Here is a 23,765-nt window from a genome sequence, read left to right as displayed (position 1 = left end):
ATTAGCTTGATTAACATTGGTGGCATTTCTATGCACCAATTTAGCTAATGTTGTCTAGTCTGTTTATATTTTACCCTGACTAAAGTTGTTTCTTTTTTTGAGAGGCAAAATCTTCCAAATATATAATCTGCTAAGTAAAGAATTTCATGTTTCCTTTTATTACATTTTATACTATCTCTTATATAAATCAGTGTTTGGCAAAGCAAATCATATTTTTCCATCAGTTTACATTGTAAAGTCAAACCATTTTTATTTGCTCATAAATATACCTTCAATTTTATTCCAAATCTTTAGTCTTTCCCCTTCATTTTCTTTGCACTTACAAACACTGATACAAACACTTATTTCTGAGTTCAAGAATATTGTTGGCAAATCTTTTTGTAGAATATTTTGGTAATAAAAAATAATTTCTGTCCATAAGTCATCTGTTTTGTATATTCAGACTTTTCTCTAACTTACAGTTTATTACATTGGGACATATCTACAAATATACAGCTTTGATAAGTAATGTTTCCTGGGAGTATTGAAATACAGAGGTTAAGATTTTACCATAGAAATATTTTAATTGCTTAGGATGCCAGGTATTAAAGAACAAGACCACATATCTATGTAACCTTACTTCATGGAATCACATTAATAAAAAATATGATATTAATATTCAACATGTTATTTTTTTTCTTGTGAAAGAAACTAAATAAGTTTTGTATAGAGATGGCTTTTTATGATGCATGGTTCTCATTTAATTTTACTAATTAGGAAAAAAAAACCATTATGACATTCACTGTGAATCCAAAATCAACAATTCCTTCTAAAATTTATCCAGAAGGAAACTTAATAGTCTTTTCAAGTTTTTATCCCCCATAGAAACAAAATTATTTGTCTTAAGTATATTTCTAGAATTAGTCTAAAGAAAATAAGATTTTGCTGAACAATTTAGCTGATTTTTTTCTGCTTCAGAGAGTTATTATTTTAAATGGAGTCCCCTAGTATGTGTGATCTTGTATTATCTTAAAACTCAATCGTAATTAACTTGCCTCTCCCAACTTTATAGAAGGAGGAACAAATCCTTACAATAAGATCTTTGCCATTCAGTGTATTTCAAACAAGGGAATTAGGGAAGATAAGGATGCCTGTTACCAGCTGTTTATCGACTAAGAATGTTTCTGTTCTTGGGATAGTTAGGGTGTGGTTGAAGTTTAAATGATTTGTTCACAGAAAGAATTTTTTAAACACATAATCTTTGACCTTTACTAGACTGAGTCAACAAGTACCAGAGAACTGCCAGTAAGTTTTTTGCTCCTCCTCGAGAACATCAGTGAATTTGGGGAGAAAATGCCACCGGAACATCCATGTATACCTGTGGATGCTAAGTATTTTCTATTGTTATTACTTGTCATTTTATGATAAGATACCAAAGACATGTGATTGTGTTTTGCCTTGAGTTCTATTATAATAAATGTGCTCAGAAATGTTAAATTTTGGAGAAAGAAATGAGGAAAAATATTAAGTAGTCAAAACTATTATTTGCTACTATCAACTATACACCATGCTTCACGTTTTATGTAAAACCATGAGTTTATTCAATCACTGTGGTGATGATGATGAGAATAGCTAACATTTGTGAAGCAGCTATTATGTGCTTAACACTGCTGGGCACCTGAGGTACAACAGTGCATGTATGAGGTGTGGTCCATGGACTTACAGAGGTGAAGAGTAGTGACGCGGTGTAGACAGATCGACAATTAGGGTATGGGGCGGTGGGGGATGTGATGGGGAAGGACAGGCTGTCATGGAAGCACAGATTTTACTGGGGGCATAAGGAGAAGCTGGGGGTCACACAAGACTCTCTGGATGAACTGATATCAAAACAGTATGAGTTAGCCACAAAAAGGTCAAGAATATTCCAGAAGAAATCTTGAAGCATGAAGAAATATCCAAAGGGTAGAATCGGCATGACCTTTTCAAAGGACTGAGAAATTTTCAATATGGAGAAGCAGAGAATGCAAACATGGAGATAAGGAAACGCAAGCTTGGAAGGGAAGTTTGGGCTGGGGCCGCTCATCAAAGCCACGCTTGAGGAGTGGAAACGTGGGATCAGAGAGGATAGTGTCATGACCTGACATGTATGTTAGATGGATTATGCTGTTGCTGTGCAGATAAATGATGGGAGGGGGCGAGATCATTGGCAACAAAACAAATTAGTCAACTCGCAGTCATTTGGGAAAAAAGATGATGCTAGCCCGACACTAGGGGAGTGACATGGCAGTGGATGAAATGTGATTTGATCGGCAAGGCATTTAGGATGCAGATGTGGTAGGCTTCGGTGTTAGTGTGAGGGAGGGCGAGGAAGAAAAGTATTGCCAAGTACCAGCTATTGATTTCTGGAGAGGCAAGGCTGGCATTTAATGAAATTGGGAACAGAGGAGGAAGAGCTGATTTTGGGGTGAGGGAAAATAGAACATTTAGTTTTGATGTGCTGAGTTTTAGGTGGCCATTGGATATTCAAGTGAATCCAGAACTTACATATGAGGAAATGAAACTTAAGGAGGTTAATAAGCTGTTCAAGGTTACACAGACAGGATTTGAGCCCAGGATGATCTGGCTCCAGATTCCCTGCGCTTATTCACTACAGAACTCTTCTCCAGAGACATGGACCTCGACTATCTGTGCTCTCTTGGCTGCTTATTTGAATCTATAGAACGATGTCAGAATACCGCATTCTTTTTTTTTTTTTAAGATTTTATTTATTTATTTGAGAGAGAGAGAATGAGAAAGAGAGAGAGAGCACATGAGAGGGGGGAGGGTCAGAAGGAGAAGCAGACTCCCCGCCGCGCAGGAAGCCCGATGCGGGACCCGATCCCGAGACTCCAGGATCATGACCTGAGCCGAAGGCAGCCGCCCAACCAACTGAGCCACCCAGGCGCCTCAGAATACCGCATTCTAATTCAGCTCTGCCATTAACTGCTTGACCTTGGGCAAATCTTTAACCTTTCAGGGTCACTGGCTCTAAAAGGAAGTAGTAAGATCAGGTCAGTATTTTTCAAAGGGGTTTTGCGAGTAAGAGTGGAAGGAGGTCAGGAAAAGAGGGGCATGAACGTGTTTCCCTAGAAAAGGCTTATCACCTGGAAGGATTTCTCAAACCATAAACTCTTACCTGAGTCCTTCTCCTCCCTCCCTATTCTGATATTCTCCGCAGCAAGGGTATCCCTTCTAGTTGAGGCTCACAGTCTTGTCTTAGGTTGTATCCTTTAGATATGCTCAGAGAAAAAAAACATTGGTAACCCAGATGATCGCAAATTCCTTCATGTGCCCAAAGACACTTCAAAATGCTGTCATTATAAATCACCTTCCTTAAATTATACAAGAGAGTAGTGCTTCTGCTTGTTTTCTTGCTATGTTTTCCTTCACTCACGTGTACTTGCTGAATATTTACTAGGGACCAGATCATGCTCTAGGCACTCGAGATATAGCAGTGAATAGGACAAAGTCCTGTCCCTAGTACACTCACATTCTGGTGGGGGGAGACAGATAATCAACTAAGGATGAACAAAAATATCAGATGGTGATAAGTGCTATGCAGAGAAGTTCATCAGGAAGGCTGGTGGTGATGCTCTCACAACAGCGTGAATGTACTTAATGCCACTGAACCGTACACATAAAAATGTTTAAAATGGTAAATTTAATGTTATGCATATTTACCATAATTAATAATTAATAATAAAAAATAATTTTTAAAAATGTAAGGCAGGGTATAATGAAATGGCATCTTTAAAATGCTGGAAGGAAAAAACTCAAAAAACAAACAAACAAAAAACACAAAACCCCAGCAACCCATAACTAGACTTTAGAATTCTATATGCAGTGAAAATATTTTTCTAAAATGATGGTGTAGGGGAGAAAAACTTTTCCCTTCTTTCCTTCTAGGTTTTTTGACTGGTCTGATAAATTGACATGACGCAGATTAACAGGAGAAAAACATATTTAATTACATATATATGGGAGCTGAAAGACATGGGACTCAAGAACAAGCCAGGCAATTGAGGCTTGTGTGCCATGCTGAGCTAAGGAATGGGTTAGGGGCCTGGGGCTTCAAAGGGGAGGAGGGTAATTCATAGGAGGAAAAGAAGAGCAGGTGTCTGGTAATCAGATGTTTGCCCTGCCATACAGATAGGTCATTCAGATTAAAATTTACCCCCAGCTGCCTTTCTGGGCCAGGTCCCCTATCTAAATTTTTTTTAGGTAGGTTAGGGAGAGGTGAAGTTTTTTCTTGAATCTGATGGGTCTTGACTGCCTTCAGCTCAGAACAATCCACATGGCAAAATGGCACATCTTGGGGCAGCCTATTCTGCTCCCCTTTAATGGTGAAATGGAGATATTTTCAAATAAATAAAAGTTGTTCCTTTCTCTTTTTTCCCTTCTTCTGGGACTCCAGTTACACTTTTGTAAGAGCAGGGATGAAGGGAATGCTACCAGATGAAAACCCAGGCCTACAAAAAATAATAAAAAGCATTGAAAATGGTAAATATACATATAAATATAAAATAGCATATTTTAAATCAATTCTTAAGTTCTTTAAATAATTATTTATGATTGATAAAAAGGCATCTACCAAGAATTTAAAGCTAAATTATACATTATAAATTATGCATAATGAAGACGGAACACCTTTGTCGTAAGTTCGGAACAAGTTCAAGATTGACACAAGATTCTCACCACTCCTACTTAGCAACGTACTAGGCATCCTAGTCAGTACAACAAGGCAAGGAAAAGAAATAAAACCTACATATACTGGAAAAGAAGTAAGAAAATTGTTACTGCTTGCAGACAACATGGTTTTCTATGTAGAAAACTCAAGGAATGTATATATATATATAAAAAAAAACAACTCCTAGAACTAATAAGCGAGTTGAAAAAAGTCACAGGCTATAAGGTCAATATTTTAAAAATCAATCATATTTCTATATCCTAGCAACAAACAATTAGAAGTCAAAATTAAAAAAAAAAATCACTTATAATGGCTCCAAAAAATGAAATACTTAGGTATAAATATAATAAAATATTTGCATAATCTACAGCCCAAAGACTATAAAACACTGATGAAAGAAATCAGAGAGGAATAAAGAAGGATATTCTGTGTTTCTGTACTGGAAGACGAAATATTAAGATGTTAATTCTCCCCAAATTGATGCATAGATTATTATAGCCACAATAAAAATCCCAGCAGGACTCTTTTTAGTTATTGACCATATAACTCTTTATATGAAGAGTTTTACATATGAAACTTTATATGAAAAGTCAAAGAAACTAGAATAGACAAAACGATTTTGTAAAAGAAAAACAAGATTGGAAGGCTCATGCTGCCTGATTTAAAAACTTACTATGGGAACTCCTGGGTGGCTCAGTTGGTTAAGCGTCCACTGTTGATTTCGGCTCAGGTCATGATCTTGGGGTTGTGAGATTGAGCCCCATGTTGGGCTCCACGCTCAGTGGGGCATTCGCTTGAGATTCTCTCCCCCTCTCCCACTATCCCTCCCCACCACATGCTCTCTCTCTCTAAAATAAATAAATAAATCTTTAAAAAAAATAAAATAAAAAAATAAAAACTTACTATGAAATCAGTGATCAAGACAGTGTGACATTTGCAAAAGGATAGACACATAGATGAATGAGCAGAATACAGAGTCCATAAATAGATCCATACAAACATGTCCAATATATTTTTTGATAAAGGCAAAAAGACAATTCACTGGAGGAAGCATAGTTTTTTCTACAAACGGTACTGGAACAATTTAATATACATATGCCAAAAACTGAATGCCAATGCATACTTTGCATAGAAATTAACTTAAAATGGTTCATAGATTTAAAGGTAAAACATACAATTACAAAACTTTTGGAAGAAAACATAAGAGGAAATCTTCATAACCTTGGATTGGCAGAGCTCTTAGATAATCTATCAATGGTCCAATACATAAAAGAAGAATTGCTAACTTGGAATTCACAAAATTTAAATCTTTTGCTCTGTGAAAGATACTGTTAAGACAAGCTACAGATTGGGAGAAAATATCTGCAAATCATATATCTGACAAAGGAATTATAGCACAATATATAAATAGCTTTCAAAATTCAACAATAAGAAAACCAACCCTAAAAAGATAGGCAAATGATTTGAACAGACACTTCACCAAAGAAGATATATGGAGAGTAAATAAGCACATTAAAGATGCTCAACATTGTTAGTCATTAGGGAAATCAAAATCAAAATCACAATGAGCTACCTTTACATACCTTTTAAAATGTTTAGTATAAAAACAAAAATTAATGATACCAAGTCCTGGTGAGGATGTAGAGCATCTGGAACTCTCATACATTACTGATGGGAAGGAAAATGGTATAGCTACTCTGGAAAACAATTTGTTAATTCTTTGTAAAAATACACTTACCATATAATGAAACAATCCTACTCCTATCTATTTACCTTAGAGAAATGAAAACTTATGCTCACACAAAAACCTGTATTCAAATAATTGTGGCAGTGTGATTCATAATTGCAAAGACCCAAAACAACCTAAATATCCTACTTTGGGTAAATGAATAAACAAACAGTTGTACATCCATTACAACTGTTTGTTTTTATTGTTTTTATTTTTCAGGAATAAAAAGGAACGAACTACTGATACTCTCAACATGGATGCATTGTGCCAATCAAATATATAATGCTGAGTGAAAGAAGCAAGGTTCAAAAAGTACTGTATGAAATTCTGAAAGGAACAACACTGTAGGGATAGAAACAAGACTGAAGGGTGAGGGGAAGGTTTTGATTACAAAGTTGCAGCAGGGGGGGATTTTCTGGAGTGAAGGAACTGTGATGGTTGTTATAGCATGCTGTAATTTGTCAAAACTCACAGAACTGTACACGAAAAAGAGGGGGATTTTTACCTCAGGTAAATTAAAAATAATGGGGAAAAAAATGGAATTGATTCTGAAAATGCTTTTAAAGCTTCTTTATGTAAAAAGAATCCTAAATAAAATTCCTAAATAAAAACACAGAGAAATTTTTAAAAACGGGGTGAGGCGTTTGTGGACAAGGAGGTCCTTCAGGGGAGCACTACTGCCAGTGACCACCAGAGGCAGCACAGAGCCGACTAAAGCCCCTCAGGCAAATCCAGACTATAAACCACAAAAATAACCACAATCTCCATCCAGCCTTTGGAAACTTTGGAACTGCACAATTTGCAATTCTGGCCTCATTCCTTTGTTTCACTCACTCCTGTTAGGGGGAAGGTAGGGTGGGCGGGACGGCGTGACCACAGAAGCTTTCCAGGCCGGTGCTTGAACCCTGGTGTGTGGAGGGCCCTGCCTGGGCGCAGGAGCCCCTGAATGCCAGCATGCGGCGTTATGGTCAGCGTGGGCTGCTGGAGGGGGCGCTTTCGGGGTGAGCAGGTGCCTCTGCTCAAGCTTCTAACCCTCTCACTGGTGCCTGCAGATTGTAACCCGAAATTGTGGGATGAGACAGACGATCTAAGCAGCACAAACGCGAACTTGCTTAGTGCCAGAATGCCTGAGGGAGCCGGGAGATGCTGAGGGAGGGAAGGAGGAGAGACTGGAGAAAGAGAAGATGAGGAGAAAGGCGAGTATCTGAGCAGAGGCCAACTCCTCCGCACCTCATTTTTTCCTTTTGCTTCAGTTTTTCTTCTTCTCTTCCTTCTTTTGCTCTCTCTTCTCCTTCTCCACGCACGACTGCCAGCCCTGCGTGTTCCCTCCTCTCCTGAGCTTTTCTGTCCCTTCAGTCCTCTCTCTTCCTGTCTCACAGTCGGCTGGGTAACCGGCGTGCTTCCCGAATGTGGCAGAGAGCAGACCAAAGGAGGAAGGCTGATGGAGAGTCTGTTTCCTGTGGCTGCCATAACAAATTACCACAACTTGGTGGCTTACAGCAGCACAGATTTATTCTCTCATAGTTGGGGAGGCCGAAAGGCTGAAATCAAATTGTCAGCAGGGCCGCACTTCCTCTGAAGCCTCTAGGGGAGAACAATTCCCTGCCCCTTCCCGCTGCTGGCGGCTCCAGGGGTTCCTTGGGTTGTGGCTGCATCCAATCTCTGCCTTCCTCTTCGTGTGGCCCTCTCCTCCTTTTCCGCTGTGCTCCTTCTCTGTGTGTCTCAAGGATACTGTTGGATTTAAGGCCCACCTGGAGAATCTAGGATGATCTCCTCTTAGGATTCTTAACTTATGAATCTGCAAAGACCCATTTTCCAAATAAGGTGTTATTCATAGATCCTGCCAGTTAGGACATACGTTTTGCAGGGGTCACCATTCAACCCATGATGGCTGAGATCCCAGCTATCCCACCCTCCAGACAACATTCAGCTCTTCCATTCTTACTCATTCAGTAAGGCAAACACTTACTGGTGATGAAAGATTACTTAGCCTTACACTAGAATAGAACAGTAATAGAGAAGTAAATGCAATTCATGGGTCCTGTACTTAGGGAATTGATCATCTGATTGGAGATTTGCAATAAATCATAAAAAAAATCCCACAAAACCAACATAACTCAAGACAGTTAAAGAATACAATAATTCAATAATGTCATGCAAAAATGTAATTAAAAGCAATCTGGTTAGAGATCCAGGACTAGCATATCTCATGATTAAAGAACAATTAAACCAATGCCATGATAGAAAAAATGGACAAAGGAACAGAGTTCACATAAATATATACAAATTAAATATTCCAAAAGATACAAGCCTACTCATAATAAGAGAAATGCAAACTGAAATTACTTTGATATATATGTCATTTCTTACCTATTATGTAGGTAAAACCCGAAAGTTAGATAATGTTCTCTTGGCGAGGCTATGGAGAAAAGGTCAGTTCATACATTGCTGGTGAAGTGTAAATTGGTACCACCTTTACAGTGGCAATTGGATGACATCTATAAAACTTGTCCATAAAAAAATTGTGGAATGCATATTCTTTGACCCCGCATGCCTACTTCCAGGATTTTATTTTACAGAAAAATTTATACTGGTATGAAATGATCTATGTTCAAATTATCCTATGTTGCATTGTCATAAAGAGCAAAATATTGGAAATACCCCAGAGATTTTGCTATTAGGAAGCTGGGGAATATGGCTGTCAATGAAGGGATAGAGCTCAGTCCCGAGGAAGTCCTCCTGGGGGGGGTCCCACAAGTCAAGTCCCCCCTTCAAGGCCCTTGTCCATCATTCTTCTCAAATAGCAAACATCTTCCATCCCAGTGAGTGTTTCTTTGCAGCCCTGCTCTCTTCCTGACCTCAGTTTCTACAGTAGTCTCCAGCATTTCACGGAAAGTTTTGCAAAACACTCTGAGGTCCGTGGCAAAGAAGCAGATGGAAACACATGCCCACTTCTACACGGCGGCCATTCTGGGAAGGCTGACATAAATATGCAGGGCCTGGATTCATCACAGTCCATAAAGCTATTCCCTTGGGATAAAACAAAACAAAACATCAAAAACCTGATAAACACTCAGCTTGCACCCTTCAGAGGAAATACAGGTGTCTATATATGCACACACACATGCACACACATTACACATACATTCACATACACACTTATTCACTCAAAAGTTCAGCCCATTAAAAATCGATTTGTTAGGAAAAGCCCACATCAATGTATCTGTGTTTCTAGACGGAGTCCCTCTTTCCTGGAGTAGAAAAAACAAAGGATTTGGATTCAGAAGACTACCCTCTACTCTCTAGGACTTACTACCCATAAAAGCTTGCGTGATCACTTACTTTCTTGCGATCCCATTTCTCTTCAACAAATTGGGGACAAATGTGATACCTACCAAATCAGTCAGCTTTTGCTGCCTAACAAACCAAGCCCAGATTTAGTAGCTTACAACACTGACAACTAATTTGTGCACAGTTCTGCACCACTTTGGACTGGGCTCAGCTGGGTGGCTCTGGTATCATCTAGCTCCCTCCTGCATTTGCAGTCCGTGACCAGGTTGCTGTTGGTTGTGCCGGTCTCAGGTGGCCTCAGGAGACAGCTTATTTCTACTTCATGTTGTATGTCTCCTCCAACTGGCTATCCCAGACTGTTTCAAGTAGGCAGCAGGTCCCAAGAGAGAGTCAAGATCATGAGGCCCCTTGAAGCCTAGTCTTGGACTGAATCATGTTCCCCTAAATTCATATGTTGAAGCCCTAAATCCCTAATGTTTGGAGATAGAAACTATACTGAAGCAATAAAGGTTAAATGAGGTCATGAAGGCAGGGCCTTAATCTGATAGGACTGCCATCCTTCTAAGAAGAAGCAAAGACACCAGAGATCTCCTTGTCTTCACAGGACCACAGAGGAGAGGCCATATGGGGACACAGTGTGAAGACAACTATTTGCAAGCCAGGAAGTGAGTTCTCACCAGAAACCAACCCTGATGGCACTTGATCTTGGACTTCAGTTCTCCAGAAGTGTGAGAATATAAATTTCTGTTGTTTGAGCCCCCAGTCCATGGTATTTTGTTATGACAGCCTGAGCAGACCAATACACTTGGAGTTGGCGGAATATCACTTCTACCATATTCTATTGGCCAAAGCAAGACACTAGAGATGAGCCCAAAGACAAAGGTTAGGAGCGGACTCCATATCCTGATGGGAGGCGCTGCAAAGTCACATATCAAAGGGGCATGGGTATAGGAATAATAATCTAAACCATCTGCCATGCACTGTTTTTGTATGGATCACATGAAATTATAGATACATAAGCGGTTCCTCAATTATGAAGCCCTATATAAATGCTAACTATCCTCAGCATCTTGCCCTGCTTGGCAGCAGTTGTGACTGTTTCTTAAGTATGAGGTGACGAGGTTATGTACATTGGTACATTTTTCCTGGGGAGTTAGTAGAAGTCATTGCCTAATGAAAGAGTCCTATAATTCTTTTTTTTATTATGTTATGTTAATCACCATACATTACATCATTAGTTTTTGATGTAGTGTTCCATGATTCATTGTTTGCGTATAACACACAGTGCTCCATTCAGTACATGCCCTCTTTAATACCCATCACCAGGCTGAGCCATCCTCCCACCCCCCTCCCCTCCAGAACCCTCAGTTTGTTTTTCAGAGTCCATTGTCTCTCATGGTTCATCTCCCCCTCCGATTTCCCCCCCTTCATTCTTCCCCTCCTACTATCTTCTTCTTCTCCTTTTTTTTTTTTTTAACATATAATGTATTATTTGCTTCAGAGGTACAGATCTGTGATTCAACAGTCTTGCACAATTCACAGTGCTCACCATAGCACATACCCTCCCCAATGTCTATCACCCAGCCGTCCCATCCCTCCCACCCCCCACCACTCCAGCAACCCTCAGTTTGTTTCCTGAGATTAAGAATTCCTCATATCAGTGAGGTCATATGATACATGTCTTTCTCTGATTGACTTATTTCGCTCAGCATAACACCCTCCAGTTCCATCTACGTCGTTGCAAATGGCAAGATTTCATTCTTTTTGATGGCTGCATAATATTCCATTGTATATATATATATACCACATCTTCTTTATCCATTCATCTGTCGATGGACATCTTGGCTCTTTCCACAGTTTGGCTATTGTGGACATTGCTGCTATAAACATTGGGGTGCACGTACCCCTTTGGATCCCTACATTTGTATCTTTGGGGTAAATACCCAGTAGTGCAATTGCTGGATCGTATGGTAGCTCTATTTTCAACTTTTTGAAGAACCTCCATACTGTTTTCCAGAGTGGTGAACGAGTCCTATAATTCTTATAACTAACCAGAGAAGTAGCCATGGCTTGGGAAAGCAAGACAACATTTTTATAGCTTGAAAAGCCTGAAAATAAATATTTGAATGAGTATCCCAATCAATGAGTTCAGGAACAGAAAGTTTGATGGCTGGATGAATAGTAGAAAGGAAGGATGCAAATCAGGTTGGCTTTAGTGAATTTAGTCAGGCTCATCATCTCCCTGAGAGACCAAGGGGAAAAGAAGGCTGTTGAGTCAGGCAGGCAGGTGTGTGGTATAGTATTGGAACTCTCTTCCCACTGAAACAGTTGCTCTTGAGAGACTGCATGTGGGTTTATGAGCCCTCCTTCACAATAGACTGATTGCCAAAGGAAGAACACATCATTATCTCCCTAGTCATCTCTTGTCCTTGCACAGAACTGCAAGCAGCAATCCACTGACAGTTGCGATAAAGGGAGCTAATTCTGTCGCGGTGGATGGTTCGGCTGATGGGTGCTCCTGCTCCAACTAACAACAGGTTAAACCATATAGCACAGCACATCTCAGGATTCGTTCATTGGTGAGAGTAGACATGGTGCTCTGGTTTGGGGATGGAGGCATACTGGCTCCCAAGAAGTGAATCTGCATATCTTGAGAAGTCAAAGGGGTTGAGATCTCCCAGAAGACTACCCCCGCCCCCCCATCAAGGGCTGCTTCAGACTCTGACCTCTCTGGAGCTCTGCACACTTGAGGAGTTAAGAGGCAGAACACCACACTCTGCTGGTGGCATCTCCCGTGTGTTGGCTCAAGTATGCAGAGATGTTAATCCGGAAGCAAAGGGCTCATTTGTTCAGGATTGTGAGCATGTTTAACACTTCAGGTCATTCACAATTCCTGAGATGTAATTAATTCATCAAAATATCCTGGGTGGTTCCTGCATGATCCAACACCAATCTCCAAACCATCATTGTTTGTATTACACAGTATTGCACCGAGACTATAAATAAGAACAGATTAAGACCCTATTTTCTCCTGCATCTGCAGTTTAGTTCATTGCCTGATACCTAATAGGCACATTGAATAAATAAAAGGATGAATTAACTCAATAAATATTTGCAGAATTAATTAATTATTGAAAGGGCACGACCAGGGCTTAAATTTATGAAGTATGTGAAGCACTAAAAACATCTGTGTCTTATTCATTTTTTTGTCCCAAGGCCCATACAGGGGATTGCACGTAGTATGTACTCAATAAATCGTTGTTGATTTGTGCTGAAGTTATAGATCCCTTCAATTAAATATTACATTGCAAAAATAAGACAGTTAAGTGCCCCCACAATTAGAAGGTACAATGGGTAAAATTTTACCTTTCCTTCCTGAAAAGCCATAGCTCTCTGCCCCTGTAGACTGGAAAGAGCTGTCTTCCTCCCTCCGAATACTCCTGGGGCTGGTAGTTTCAGCTCTGCCAGGATCAGGGGCGACCACACCCATGTTCTTATCACGATTAACTGGGGGATGTCGGGCACTTCCTTTCAGACCTCTTATGCCTGTTGGGGCCCTCATTAGGCTGCATGTCCTGCTCCGTGGCTGTTTCTGTCTCCTTCCCCACCATACCCCCTCCCCCCACTTCAATCTCTCCATCTAAGTCCTGAGAATTGGCGTCAGTGTAAAAGAAACTTAGAATACGTTCAAGGGTGAAGATATGAACAGCTGCCTTTAATTAAAACACACCCTTCTGCAAACTCAGACTGAGACAGATTTCCTGCCAGGGACGGTCGGCCGAGGCTCAGAGGTGTTGAAATCCTCCAGGGAACTGCCAGTGAGCTACCCAAGTCTTGTCCTAAATTCTCAGCATTGTCATCTCTACAAAAGTTGTCCCAGGTGATGTGTCCCCCCTCCCCCCCCCCCCGCGCCCACCGCATTTACACAGCCAGGGACAGCTTGAGTAAACCCTGTGGATCATGGGGATGAAGCTGCTTCCTTGTTTTTCTCCTAGATCAGAAGCCCAGGAAGAATGGTCACCCCCAGGCTTTAGAGATTTTGTTGTTCACAGAGTGGTGTCCCAGGGACACCCTAAGCCATGCCTAGGCATTCCTGAAATTCACCATTGCGTCTAACTACCAAGCGAACTGCTTCTTCATTTTCTGATTTTACCTCCCTCATTGGAGGATCTGGCAACATTGTAAATGCATTCACTAAACAATCCCAGGTTTAGGGTACCTCCTTGAATATAAAGATGGTGACACAGAACCCCCATCTCAGGGCCTGGACCTGTGGCTCTCTTTCTTCCCATCTCCTAGACCCTCTCCCATGTCCGCCTGTCCTTGAGTTTTTGGAACAAGGACATAAGCACAATTTTCTAGAATGCAGACTCCTCAGGATTCTCCTAGGGAATGGAGCCTCCACATTCCAGTTTCTCAAGAAGACCACTGCAGTAATGCCTCCAGGCCATCTCAAGCCATCATTCAGCAGGAAGAATAAAACAGCTGAGAGTACTGAGGCCTTCCTCTGGGCTGTGCGCTTATCTGTCAGAGAGATGCTTCATGTGGACTTAGTTCATGCGAAAACACCACGAAGTGGAATTGTCACTTCTACATCCTCACAAGGAAAGCAGCTGGGGAAGGAAGATAACCCCACTGGAGTTCCGGTCCATGTGGCTGCTCAAGTCACAGCAGTGGCCTCCAGGGCCCTGGAAGTCTGCAAAGAAAGAGCTGATCTAAGGGGGTTCATCAAGCTCATGGATCCTTGAACAAACTGATCCCCAGAAGGGTTTCCAGGCAGCCGGGAGAACGGGAGCCAGAACCTGATGAAAAAGAGAACATTGCTCAGTGAGTTGGACCGGGCCTGCTTCGGAGGGCTGGGGGGACAGAGGGCATGGGCGAAGGCGGGGGGACGGAGGCTTGACCTTGGAGGGCAGGTACTTTAAGGCACTTTTAGTGGTTTCAGATTTTATCCTGAGGGTATTGTCTCATCAGAGGAAGGAGATGCTCTGTGTAGCTTTCCATTTGGAAACATTTTGAAATCTTTTTAAAGATTTTTAAAAAGCCTTCAACCTTTTTTAAAAAGTTCTACCCCGAGGTGGGTTGGGGAACAGTGGGGCAGGAGTGGAAACAGATGGCAGGTGAGTAGGCTGCTAGGCTGGGCCAGGCATGAGAAACAGGGGGGTTGCTTTCACTTTGTGTCAGGAGAGATGGAAAGAGATGTTCAGATTTGAAAAAGTTTCTTAGAAATACAGAAGAGGGGCACCTGGGTGGTTCAGTTGTTAAGCGTCTGCCTTTGGCTCAGGTCATGATACCGGGGTCCTGGGATCGAGCCCCGCATAGGGCTCCCTGCTCAGCGGGGAGTCTGCTTCTCCCTCTCCCACTCCCCCTGCTTGTGTTCCCTCTCTCGCTGTGTCTCTCTCTGTCAAATAAATAAATAAAATCTTAAAAAAAAAAAAAAGAAATACAGAACAAACTGATGAATTGGGTGAACGGAGGGCGCCAGGAATGACTTCCAGTTTTCTGGCTTGAGCGACTGGGAGGAAGAGATTGTGGACAGGCTGAAGGACAGGTGCTCACAGGAGACTTGCCAGCAGGAGGGATGTTATCAACAGGGCTCAGTGCTGCACGGAGGCTTCTTAGGGCTCCGTCTCCAGAGGGACAAAGTAATGATCCTACCTCAGTCATTTTAGGCTGATGCTCACCTCTCCTTCCCCACCATCCCTCACCCAGCTGGGGGAAAAATTAAAAATAAAGCTTCATCTCAGGGTTTTAAACACACCTACAAACTCATACCTATAATATATGCTTTAAAAAATAACTGGAAGAAAATACACTCAGAGGTGCTTACTCTGGGTAGTGGGGTTCTGAGTTTTTATTTAGTATTTTCCAAAAGATTGGTGATGAATTTGTATTAAAAGCATGATAAGAAAAAAAAATCAGCAAAACAAAAATAATCACTTTGAAGACTGCAACAATAAGATTTTGGTTCCATCCTGAGAACTGCTTTTCCTTCTAGATCAGCAAGGCCCATTCATTATATCTGTGACTTCTCTTCCTAACATGTAAAGAGTTCTAAAGATGATGCTGTGAACTCTATGGTCAAATAATCTTTGACAAAGCAGGAAAAAATATGCAATGGAAAAAAGACAGTCTCTTCAATAAATGGTGCTGGGAAAATTGGACAGCCACATGCAGAAGAATGAAACTCGACCATTCTCTAACACCACTCACAAAGATAAACTCAAAATGAATGAAAGGCTTCAATGTGAGACAGGAATTCATCAAAATCCTAGAGGAGAACATAGGCAGTAACCTCTATGACATCGGCCACAGCAACTTCTTTCAAGATACATCTCCAAAAGCTAGTGAAACTAAAGCAAAAATGAACTTTTGGGACTTCATCAAGATAAAAAGCTTCTGCACAGCAAAGGAAACAGTCAACAAAACTAAGAGGCAACCCACAGAATGGGAGAAGATATTTGCAAATGACACTACAGATAAAGGGCTGGTATCCAAGATCTATAAAGAACTTCTCAAACTCAACACCCAAAAAACAAATAATCAAGTCAAAAAAATGGGCAGAAGACATGAACAGACACTTCTCCAAAGAAGGCATACAAATGGCTAACAGACACATGGAAAAATGTTCATCATCATTAGCCATCAGGGAAATTCAAATCAAAACCACATTGAGGTACCACCTTACACCAGTTAGAATGGCAAAAATTGACAAGGCAAGAAACAACAAATGTTGGAGAGGTTGTGGAGAAAGGGGAACCCTCTTACACTGTTGGTGGGAATGCCAAGTTGTACAGCCACTTTGGAAAACTGTGGACGTTCCTCAAAAAATTAAAAATAGAGCTACCCTATGACCCAGCAATTGCACTACTGGGTATTTACCCCAAAGACACAGAGGTAGTGAAAAGAAGGGCCATATGCACCCCACTGTTCATAGCAGCAATGTCCGCAATAGCCAAACTGTGGAAAGAGCCGAGATGCCCTTCAACAGATGAATGGATAAAAAAGATGTGGTCCATATATACAATGGAATATTACTCAGTCATCAGAAAGGATGAATACCCAACTTTTACATCAACATGGGTGGGACTGGAGGAGATTATGCTAAGCGAAATAAGTCAAGCAGAGAAAGTCAATTATCATATGGTTTCACTTATTTGTGGAACATAAGGAACAGCATGGAGGACATTAGGAGAAGGAAGGGAAAAATGAAGGGGAGGAAATCGGAGGGAGAGATGAACCATGAAAGACTATGGACTCTGAGAAACAAATTGAGGGTTTTAGACGGAAGGGCGGTGGGGGGGTGGGTTAGCCCAGTGATGGGTATTAAGGAGGGCACGTACTGCATGGAGCACTGGTTGTTATACGAAAACAATGGATTGTGGATCACCACATCAAAAACTAATGATGTATTGTATGGTGACTAACATAACATAATAAAATAAAAAAAAATAAAGATGATGCTGTTTCAGATGATCAGCTGTCAGAGTGAGCTGGCATGAGCGACCCTGGGTTTATAAAATAATAGGAAAGGCTTTGAATTTCTAAACTGCTTCCGGGTCTTCTTCGAAGTTATACAGGGCTTGGGACAAGCCACATTCTACCTTCTCACTTCCTCCTTCTGCACCAATATTGCATAAATAGAATTGAATTTTGGTTATAATAATAATGGCTAATATTTATCAAGAGTTTACCACGTGTGGAGTACAGTTCTGTAGACTTTCCATGCAACCTTCATAACAAGCCAGTGAATTGGAAACAATTATTTTTAAAGATGAAAAAAATTAAAGCTTAGATGAAATGTCAGACAGAGGAAGACAAATACTGGATGATCTCACTTATATGTCGAATCTAAAAAAAATCAAATTCATAGAAATAAGGAACAGATTGGTGGTTGCCAGAGGCAAGGGGGGGGGAAATGGGTAAAGGTGATCAAAAGGTACAAATTTCTACTTGTAATATTAATAGGCTCTGAGGATATAACGTACAGCAGGGTGACTGTCTTTGACAACGCTGTCTTGTGTATTTGAAAGTTGCTAAGAGAGGAGATCTCACAAGTTCTCATCATAAGAAAAAAATTGGTAACAATGTGAGGTGATGAATGTTATCTAAACTTACTGTGGTCATCATTTCAGCACATAATAATATATCAAATCATGTTGTACACCTTAAACTAATGCACTATTATGTGTCAATTATGTCTCAATAAAATTGGGGGAAAACAAAAACAGAAAAACAAAAAAAACCCCACAAATAAAGAAAAAAAAACAAAAAATTGAAGCATAGCTAGGTTATGTAACTCATATAGTTTCCCAGATAGATTCCCGGAATCTAAATCTAACCCATCTGACTTCAGAGACTACTGTCGTAACTACTATACCGTTCTACTTCTCCTGCAAGAAATTGGATTTAAATCCTCACTGGCTTGGGGCACCTGGGTGGCTCAGTCGTTAAGCGTGTGCCTTTGGCTCAAGTCATGATCCCAGGATCCTGGGACAGAGCCCCCCATCGGGCTCCCTGCTTGGTGGGAAGCCTGCTTCTCCCTCTGCCCACTTCCCCTGCTTGTATTCCCTCTCTGGCTGTCTTTCTCTCTGTCAAATAAATAAAAATCTTTAATAAAAAAATTAAAAAAAGAAAATCCTCATTGGCTCAACAATGAGCACTATGTGCTGGGCACAGCAGAGCCAGCAGGAATCAGAGTTCTTCCCTGAAATAGTTTACCATGTGGTGGTGGAGAAAGGGTTGGTACCATCTGTGGATAGGATTCTGTGCGGTCCACTAAGGAATGCAGACGAGGGGGACCTAACTCCATCTGGGGGCTCTTACTGGAGCAACCAATGTCATAGTTAAAACTGAAAGGAAGAGTAGTACTGTATACAAAGGAGGAGAGTTGCAGGAGCTAGAAGAGCTGATATGGGTGGATCTGATCACAGCCCCTCCCCCCAAATATGTCAATGGTGAGGGGCACCATGTTGATTGCAATGCTTCCCTGGAATTCGTTGCAGGTATTGGAGATCTGATTTGTTTTTTAAATATAAAGGTAGACACCACCTCCTTTATACACACATTACAATAATAGAATCTTTGAACTTGCAGTGCTTGAACTTCTCATTTTATGTGAGAAAATGAAAGCCCAGAGCAGGTAAGTAACACAACCACTGGTTAGAAAATCAGGTCTAGACCCTGTCTGTCCTCTCCTGAATCCTCTCACCTTTGGAGCCTAGTTCCATCTATTCATGGACTTACAAGCTGCTATGCGCAAGACTATCTGCTATGGGAAAGCGTCAGGGCCAAAGTCCTCCCAGAAGAAGGAGTATCTTTTTCTCACTTTGCAAAAGCGCTTTATCGTGAGCAACTGCCCTCTTGAAACTAATGTTGCCAACCTACGGAAACCTAAATTTCTTCCCACACTGTATTAATGCAGTGATGTTTCCTGTATTTTTATCCATGGGGTTCAAATAATTTAGTGATTATTGCTTTAGTGCTTCCTGGCACACAGGACCAGTTCTAGAAGGTCTATTTCCAGCAACTTCTGCCCCTGTGGCACCACAGTGACTTCTCTGCCGATCAGTGGTTCATGGCGGTACCCTTTCCAGTTGGGTCAGGGGGTGGTTGGAGGCAAGAGCAATCTATCTCAGCTCCCAGGTGGTGGCTGTCCTTTATTCCTGTATTTTTGGGGGTTCTCTTTACTCCTTACTGGCCAATCTCTCATTACTTCTTATTAGCCATCCCTGTTATGGGTAATAATTCTTTATATTAAATGCTCCCTGTTCAAATCACTCCGTTTTCTCTCTCCTGATCAGACTCTGACCAATTCACAACCCTCAGATATTCCTCTACCAGCCAGACATAGCCTGCCTCCTTAGAGGAGAAAAAATTATGGCCCTACCAAGAGCTACGTGCTAGTTGCACATGCTGCCTACCCGGAGGTCCATGTCCTAGTAGATAATCCAGGAGTTCACGCAGGGGAATGAAGAATAAGCATTGCCTCTTGAATTTCCCTGAGCTCCCTGACTAAGGGACAGAGAGACACATGATCACATACACATAATATGGTCAGCGGTGGTGGGTAACACAGGCTCATGGATGTTCCAGGAGCTGTGTTTTGGGGGAAGGAGGTCCCTGACAGTTACCCTGAGGGAGACTCTTGAATCTTGAAGGTAGATTGAGGCTTTGCCAGGCAGGTGGTGGGCAAAGAATATGCTAAGCTGAGGTAACAGGACAAACTGTTAAATATTGGATTCTAACATGACACTGAGCCTTGATGTTCCTGTAGAGAAGAATCACCCCAACTATTGGGCCAGACGATGACATGAGGCAGTAGCCTTATCATCGTTTATTATGCCCCCTGGCTCCCACCTGACCATCAGCACTGAACAGGTGGTGCCTTTGGGTTTTCTAGTAAACAATGAGCATTATATGAACTAGTTTTACAACCAGCTGCTCAAAATAGCAGAATCCTCAGAGGGTTTTAAAGCTGGAATATGGCCTCCATCCCATCATTTTACAGAATAATAAACTGACATCAGATTGTCAAAGACTCAAGAACGAGTCAGAGAGACAACTATGTTGGAAAACTGTGTGGGAACTTTTTGCTGCCATTCTTGTAGGGTATGAATCAGCAGTTCTACTTGTGGACTGGAACTAGAAAGAAATTAATAATCCAGGGCATTTTAACTCAAGGAAAATCCCTTCAAAAAGGGCATGAGGAGGTCCAAGATGGGCCCCATATTCCCTACTTAACAGACAGGTCAATCAGTGGCTCCTCTCATGGACAGAGACCTTCAGCTTCTTCAACATGATTCTCTCTAGTTTTAGGGCCAGAAATTTCTGTCTCATGGGTAATAATCTTGTTACACATCTCAGATGAAACCACTTCCTCATGGATCTTTTTTATTGCATGAGGTTTTCCAACAACTCTGACATGGTAATGACCGGTCCATGACTTTGTTGTCTGTAGCACAATTCAGTTTGGAAGTAGGGCTGAATTCCTTGGCTTGAATACGTGGAAGGATCGCTTATGTCCTCTGTCTTATTTATTGTGGTCTATAGCTGTTCCCATTTCTATACAAATGGTCAGCTGTCCTCTGCTAGGGAAGGCCTGCATTGTTTCCTTATATCCTATCTCCTTAGTAATAATCTTCTCTCATCATGAACGCTATCTTTCCCATATTCCAAAACTGCAGGGCCATCTTTTGACAAAGTGGCTGTGTCTACATGGTGTGCCTGCAGGAGGCCGGAGAAGGCCCTATACCTCCTGGCACCCCCTCTTCTATGACCCCCAGCCTAACTGGAATGCACGTGCAATGGCTGGGAGGCAAAGAGAGTATGGGGTGGGGGACTACAGAGAAGAGCTGAGAAGAATGATGCCTAATGGACAGCCGGCTGATCAATGACAAAGTTTGCCCGGGGCTGCATACTTGTTTCTAGTCTCAGGTACTTGTATGTTGATAATCAAATGGTATAAAATATCTCTTGTCCCACTTTCTACTTGCCATGGAGATAAACTTGAGCTTATTCCCAAGAAAGAATCTCCTACATTTCTGTATGATTATAATAAAATGCTCCATGAATCAAATAGACTTTTAAAAGATCAGTTTCCTTTGCTGTATCTATCAGGCCAGCTTTTTGTGTGTTAGTTTCTGACGTCTGGCTGACCTGACTCAGCTAGGGAAAATAATACTCTTTCTCTCTTTTCCTCATAAAAAGTGTCCTGTGGTCACTGGATATTATTATCCCACTCTTCTACTTATTCCTTTCTGATTCACTTTTTTTTTTTTTAAAGATTTTATTTCTTTATTTGAGAGAGAGAGAATGAGAGAGAAAGCACATGAGGGGGGAGGGTCAGAGGGAGAAGCAGACTCCCCGCCGAGCAGGGAGCCCAATGCGGGACTCGATCCAGGGACTCCAGGATCATGACCTGAGTCGAAGGCAGTTGCTTAACCAACTGAGCCACCCAGGCGCCCTCTGATTCACTTTTTATTTGAAATTCTTTCTGCTCATTTTTATTATTTGTTTATTTGAAGGCACCGAAATTTTCCTCTGAGCATCTTGGAAGAACTATTTTTTTTAATAGATTTTATTAATTTGTCAGAGAGAGAGAGAGAGCACACAAGCAGGGGAAGTGACAGGCAGATGGAGAAGCAGGCTCCCCTCTGAGCAGGGAGCCCAACTCAGGACTCGATCCCAGGACCCTGGGATCATGACCCAAGCGGGAGGCAGACAATCAACTGAGCCACCCAGGCATCCCTCAGGAGAACTATTTCTGACAAAGCTTTAGCCAGTGCTACTGTTCATTAGGTTTATAGTTTCTTTCTAAGAATGTGGCAAAATCAGGCTTGCTGAGTTCACATTATATTTCAAAGCACAAAAAGTACTTCCCAGTGTTATACTGAAGCAGAATGTCCTAACTGCATGCACAAAACAGAGTCTCTCTGCTCTTGAAATGCAAATCACAATGGGATGAACAATGTGAACAATGGAAGTATGAACAAAAAGGGACGTTCAGGTGACTGTGATACGAGTCACTGCTCAGCAAGGAGAGACACAGAAGCGAAAACTACCCTGTGTATATAATTATCATGGTTATAAAAGCGTTTAGCCAACACACACCTAGATTTTTGTCCTGTTTCTCCCCATATCATTTGGAAGCATGGTATTAAAATTTCTTTAATGGTTTCCAAACTTGTGGGTGAAATTTCATTTGTAAGGCGGTTTAAGCAAAAGTCTCTAATCTAATTAACTCCAAATTGAATTCAACACTTTCCCTTGATTTACTATAAATTATCTTGAGGTTTAAAAAACTTAAATCTGTATACATAGTATGAGAATGTAATTAATCATCTGTAAAGCATATAAATCCCAGCAAGACACTGTCAAATTATCTCATCTTACCCATGATCTTTTCATCCCACCAATTTTGCTTGGTTTCTGATTTCACTGAGTTGGGATTAAATCAGTGCATTCCTCCCACTGCATAATTAGGACTGCTTTAAAACGGTGTAATTACAAACCTCAACTGCAGATTGTGTATTGCACTGTCATAATTGCCATTAGCATGGTTTTCAATTCTTCCAGAACAGTGAGGTAAAGATGTCATGTGAATAAGTTCCACTGCTATATGTCTGCTATGGATTATCTGCAGCAATTATAGACTTGGATGCGATCCCCCCAAACAAGATATAGAACCTGGGAAAATGCCAATGCTTTGTGAATTGAAAGGAATTTTTAAGAAAAAAAAATGTTTTCTAAAACAATAAAACCATGAGTGAAAGAGTTAGTGTAAAATTTTAAAATTATGCAATTGCAGGCTTGATTTTGTAAATGGGTACAGTCCTAATCTATTGGTCCTCCTGGGAGGGGAGGGGAAAATTATTGTGGGTAGTTATCTACCCTAATTTTAATTACTTTCTACAAAGTGGAATCAAAATGCCTTACGAAGGTGTTCCAAAGCCTTATTTGGCAGCTTCTGCTTGCTTTACTCCTGGTGATCTTCCAGGCTGCAGTCCTCTCCTTACCATGAACTTCTCCAGCATGTTCTCCTCTCCCCCTTCTTCATCAGAGTTTAGAGATGGGAGGCCCACTTAACACTAAATATAAAGTCTTCCTCATCCCGGAAGCTCACACTGATGAGACTTTGGTCACGTATTCCCAGTTCTAACTACACAACAAAAATAAGTCTTTTCATGATTAAAAAAAAAAGCTCATATATTTTCTCTTTTAACGTAAGGTGTTCATAGTTCATAATCCTCATATGAACAATTTCCTTTGGATTAAGCCTTTGGTATGTGGAAATCATGTATCAAATGGTAAACTCTATTATTGTGCTGGTACCCAAACTTAATTCACTAATTTAAGTCCATTTTAACTATTTTCATCAAGTTTCTTTGTTCAATCTCTTCAGCCAAAGAACGTTTTGCTATTTTATAAATTTATAAATTTATAAATTTGAGAGAAACAAAAACCTGCCCCTTTCTATATAACACATTCAGAAGCTCCAATCAAGTTCTTGCTTATAATTATCTAAACCATATGTATATA

General features: G+C 41.0%; 1 long non-coding RNA gene across 1 annotated transcript; it reads right to left on the bottom strand.

The window, feature by feature from the left end:
- Positions 1-6,653: 6,653 nt before the first annotated feature.
- LOC144379672 (uncharacterized) lies at positions 6,654-13,162 on the bottom strand. Its single transcript, XR_013443000.1, has 3 exons — positions 13,092-13,162; positions 8,805-9,464; positions 6,654-8,232 (listed from the first exon to the last, which is right to left on the bottom strand). It is a non-coding gene; the product is annotated as an uncharacterized LOC144379672 (long non-coding RNA).
- Between the last annotated feature and the right edge of the window lie 10,603 nt (positions 13,163-23,765).

Source organism: Halichoerus grypus, chromosome 12, assembly GCF_964656455.1.
Source record: "Halichoerus grypus chromosome 12, mHalGry1.hap1.1, whole genome shotgun sequence".
Lineage (NCBI taxonomy): Eukaryota > Metazoa > Chordata > Mammalia > Carnivora > Phocidae > Halichoerus > Halichoerus grypus.
The sequence above is the reverse complement of the archived record's forward strand: the minus strand, read 5'-3'. Positions and strand labels throughout refer to the sequence as shown.